This window comes from Canis aureus, chromosome 13 (assembly GCF_053574225.1).
Source record: "Canis aureus isolate CA01 chromosome 13, VMU_Caureus_v.1.0, whole genome shotgun sequence".
Classification (NCBI taxonomy): domain Eukaryota; kingdom Metazoa; phylum Chordata; class Mammalia; order Carnivora; family Canidae; genus Canis; species Canis aureus.
The window spans coordinates 33001818-33007435 of NC_135623.1; positions in this window are offsets into that span (position 1 = coordinate 33001818).

A 5618-nucleotide genomic window follows, 5' to 3' on the forward strand; every position below is an offset into this window, starting at 1 on the left:
TAGCTGTGTGTGAAAGCATACCATCACTTATTTAGCAGAGTGCTGTGCTTTCTTCAACTGGTTTTAGAAAATATTTTCAACATTTTATTCCTAGGGCAAAGTATCTCTTTATCCATGGGATCATTCGAACATTGATTTGTCCATAGGAAAACAAGCAATATTAGAAAGCAAAATGAAATTTGACAATACAAGTATCTAGCAATCATCACTGAAAAGTAATTCTTTCAAAAAGAAAAAGTTCTATAATCATTAATAGCTACAAATAATGCCAATTAATTGCCATAATCTTATATAAAACAATTGAAAAATATCAGTGCATTTATTTAATAAAGTTTTTCAGCATTATTTGATTTATAGTAGAACTATTGCTACTTTTACATATATATGTGTCTGTGTGTGTGTGTAGAAAACACATTAGTACAAATTTCAGCTCACATCCCATCAATTATATAAAGAACTATAGAAGATATTTGAACTAAAATTTTAACTAACAGTCTATATTTAATAGTTTACTCAAATTGTCCCCTAGCCCAACCATTCACAGAGTTAAAATATATACTGTAAGGTATATATGATCTATTTTTAAATTTTTTTCTTGAGATGTACAAAGGTTCCTTTATGGGAATGTAATATTTAAAATATTTTTATTGCAAACTTATTTTCAGGCCTATTCAATGTAAGAAGAACAAGTACAATATGAAGTTATAACAGTCCATGTTATTTATTAGTTATGTTACTTCTTTTAATATTATAGTTCAGAGAGTCTCAGAGACTACAAATATTTTTTTATCATATGTAACATCAAAGCTACCCAGCATCTGGAGAAATGTTGTCTATAAAATAATGTATACAACTGCATGGTAAATACATCTGCCACTGAGGTCTTTTTTTTTTTTTTTCTTTAATGCTGAATCACAGCTGGAAATAACTTTAAAAACATTACCACTAATATTAAACTTCCTTATTAAACATTTTGGATATATCAGTCTGTATGCTAAAAGTAGATTGTCATTATGATTAAAAAATCAAGAAAAAAACAATAACAAATATCCACATATCTTTGGGTCAGCTAAGTATGATTTTTATATCTTATTTATCCAATGATATATACCTGTACCTTCATTGTGATTCTCCAATAGAAAATAAATAATTATGCATGGATTTAATAAAATTCTATAATTTTAGCTGGCCACATCTAAATTTTGAGTCCATCTGATGAATGAATGTTTCTGGAAAACATCACAAAGAAGAACCTAAAATTCAGTCTACCCCAATGTTGTATTGACTTTGTATTTTTCCCTAGTGTTGTATTGCTGTTCTAACAAATTGTCACATATTTGGTGATTTAAAATTACAGAAACTTATTATCTCACAGTTTTGTGGATAGGAAGTCCAACACAGGTCTCACCGGGCTAAAATCAAGGTGTTGACAGAACTGCATTCCATTCTATAGTCACTAGGGGAGAATCTATTTCCTTGCTTTTTCCAGCTTCTAGAGGCTGACCACATTTCTTGGCTATGAGCCCCTTCCGCCATCTTCAAAGCCAGCAACATTGCATCCCCAGTGACATTCTTTCATAGATAGGTCATCTGATCCTTCTATGCTGCCTCCTTCTTCCTCTGATAAGGACTCTTGTGATTACACCAAGACCACCAGGATAATCCAGGATAGTCTCTCTATTTTAAGGTCAACAGATTCACAACCTAAATTCCGTCTGCCATCTTCATTCCCCTTTGCTACATTACCTAATATAGTCACAAGTTCCAGGCATTAGGACATAGTCATCTGTGGAAGTGGCTATTACCCTGCTGACCAATCCTCCCTCCCCATTGTTTTTATTGTTTTCCTTTTAAAATTATTGGCTAAGTTATTTTAGTGATATATTTAAATCCTCAGAGAAACTCTTGTGAAGAAAATACTCATCACTGGCTTAATAAATGAAGATCCCAAAACCCCATTTTCCTTGCAGGCTCCACTGTGGAGACTGACATTGTTTATAATTTGCTTTCCCAGCCAAAATCCTGATGAAGAGTAGCTGTTTGACATAGTTTTGGTTAATGAATCTGCTGTGGGCTTCTGAAAAATAGTTTCTCTTTGCTTTTAAAAGGCTCAGACCTATCTGCTCTCATATTATTTCTCATTTTTGCTTTGGTTGCAAACAATTCCTGAAGATGACATAACCAAGTGGCATGCATGAGGAAAAGGCCCAGACGATCACAACTATGGCAGCTCTGAAGTTGCTGACCCCCAAATTAATGCCTGATGCTACTTATTTTGTTTCATGTGAGAAAAATCAACAGTTATTTATTTATGTGACTATTAGTAGTTTATCCTGTTACTTGCAGCCAAACTGAGAATTCAGCAATTAGTTGCTGAAAGTACTCATACTCAATTTATCTTGAATCTAGAAGCAACATTTCAAGACTTTTTTTTTGGAAAAGCAATCCAAATGTTCTTAATTACTGCTGATTGTTCCTGTTTTTTCTCTTTTTTTTTTTTAACAAGAAAACCATATTTTTTGGATCAAATCATAGTCCTAGTGTCTGTAGAATACCATGAAAGTAAACAGAGAAAGAGCAACAAAAGAACAAAAGGGTTAATTTTCATCTAAATATTCCATTCAGTTATCAACCTAATGCCTCTCATCTTGAAATTTGCCCCTTTTTGCATACTCTGTAAAAACGGATGTGGCTCTCTAAATATATTTTTCCTTTCCAGTTGGTAGTAAGCTGTGTCAATAGCTGGTGCAGGACAAGCTTTGCAGAAAGGGTTTTTCCTTCCTGGTTCAGGTGTGCTCACTTGGCAGGCTGATGCAGCACACTTGGCTCCTCTAGCACTGAGGAGCTGTGGCATGGATGGCTTCTCTGCCTCTCCATTGCCCAGCTCTGGGAGCATACACAGATTTTCTAGCACCAGGCGATTGCACTTGCATATATAACTTCTCTAGCTCCCAATTCCTGTCATGCATGGCATCCAGCAGTACTTAGCAGCCAGCAGCTTTGCCCAGAACCTCCTCAGGTAATTTTAATGCAGAATGATTCCATGAGACACTTTTTTTTTTTTTTTTTTTTTTTTTAAGAGAGAGAGAGAGCACACATGGGAGCAGGGAAAGAGGCAGAGGGAGGAGAGAGAGAATCTTAAGCTGACACCCAGCAAGGAGTTGGAGGCTGGGCTCATTCTCATGGCCTGAGCTGAAATGAAGAGTCAGACACTTAAAGTCACCCACGTGACTTTGGGAATATTCTTCACAATTCTCTTTACATTTCACCAGCCTGTCAATCTAATCCCTCCCATGATTGAATATTCTTTATGTTAATTGTTTTTCCATTTAAATTACTGTATGGTTCTCTCTCCTGATCAGACCCTAACTGATTCACATTTTTGAAGTACTGTTTATGAAATTACAATGATTTTTAAGAATTGTAGTATTTGCCTTAAAGCAGCTTCTCTCAAAAATGTTTCTCAGAATTCATCACATGATGTGCTCCAAGAAAATGGGTTCTATGGTCCAAGAGCTTAAAGAATTCTCTTTCAATTAGAGATTCATGGTATATGTGAGCATCTCAGATTCTCCCAGAGGTTCTGCAGTAAATATGACCTATTTAATCTTATTCAAGCTAGCATTTCTTAAACCTTGCTCCCCTTGAAAATAGTTGATTAAACAAACCCAACCATACTAACGTGTGAAACATCGGACTGGGAAGCAAATCTTAGAAAATGTTTTCCTAAAGATATCATCATAATACCCTACTCTGTCACAACAAAAAAGGTTTTGAAGAGCATGGAAAATGTATCCTCATGACATTGAATGCCATTTTTAAGACTCTTCTTTTGTAAAAACCCACGAAAAATTTGACGGTAAGAGGGTTTCCCACTTTTTCCTAAAAGTATTCTCTTCATATTGAGTATAATCTGGCAATATTTAAAAATACATCTTTAAAAAAATACATCTTTAAACTGAATAGCTGTGGGGAAAAAAAGAGAGCTTTGAGTTCATGTTATCTCATACTAATGTTCACCATGTATGATATTGGTCACTCTATTTTATTATGACTTGTTCTTGATCAAAAATAAATTCCTAACTGAAGTCTGGTTAGTCTCTCTCTCATCCAACGAGGTTTTATATAGAAAAGTTGCTCTGCAACACTCAGTATCTGTGGCTAGCCACTGCTAAGTGAGTTTAGCAGAAAAAAATCAACACTAACTGCCATTATAAGGTAAAGTGACACTGTGTAATGGTGATATATGATCATTATTTGTTTAGACTCAATTGCAAAGATTGCTATTCTTTTCCAAAGCTATAACATGATCATAAACTAAATATCTAGTCTCACTATTCCCATTATTTATCTTTGTGATGATATATTAAAGAACTAAAATTGATTCTTCAGAAAGCAGAAATATTTTTACAATTTTACTGATTAAAAAGATGCAGTAAAATTGTTTCACATTTTTCCCTCCTCAGTGTTTAAGATGTTTTTTTCAAAAAAATTGATATCACATTGTTTTTTGTGTTCTTTGGCATAGGGTAGTAATTAAGACTTCTATTGGAATTTTTCCATGATATCTTGAAATGGTGACAATTTCTTATAAAGTTCATTAAAACATCATCATTTCTCACATTTCTTTTGTAGCTCTGTGTGTGTAAGTAAATTCATAACGTATCGTGGGTCTCCAAAAAAGATGAAGTCAGAAATTACCATGATAAGTACTAAAGTGCCTAAGGTCTACAATCAAATGTTCAAAATGGCATTAATGAACTTCTCTTTATGACAGTTCTGTCTGAATTATTCCACTCTCATAGTTTGCCAACATTTGCTTCTTGACTGTCCTACAGTCGTTTGGTAAAAGTTCTTAGTACTTCACCAAGATCCCCTTCATCTAGATACTCAGGTTGCTGTGAATACTGAGGCCAATGACTTTTAATTGTGACCTTCTCAAAAGAATTGTCCTTGGCTGAAAAGAACCAACTTGCTTGGAGACAACTGAGTAATGGTTACATGACCCTTCCTCATTTACTGCCTAATAAAAAGATAGAAAATCGGCCTCTCAGCTTCAAGGTGGTACAACTCTGTGGTGTAATTTACTTTCAGGAATATCCCCCATTCCCTGTGTGTGTCACACCAAGATTAGTTTACATCCTTGCTCAAATTAATCCATTCCCCTCTCCTGCCTCCCTTATTCCCTTATAGGATTTTCCTGAATGGCACTCACTCAGTAAGCCACCGACACCTTAATCTCTTACTCTCTGTTTCTAAGGAAGTGACCTAAGGAGTGATCCCTAAAGAAGCCAACCCTAAGATGGGATCTGGAGTTGAACATATGGTGACCAGCTGGTCTGAGGACCCCATATCAAATAATAGGTGGAAAATTGATAGTCACTGGTATTCCGTAAAACTGCAATTGTGAAGGTTTTTCACTTCCAGTGAATTTGGCTAAACTACAGTTGGAAAGGGTGCACTGGCATTTGATATTTGGTATAACATTTCTTGCCTTTGAGAAGTACAGCTATAAGAGCTGTGATATTAATTGAGAAATTAGATAGGCATAGGAGAGCAACACTGATTCACTAATACTGTGAGAAAAGAAAATGGCAGGCACATGCTGATAAAATATT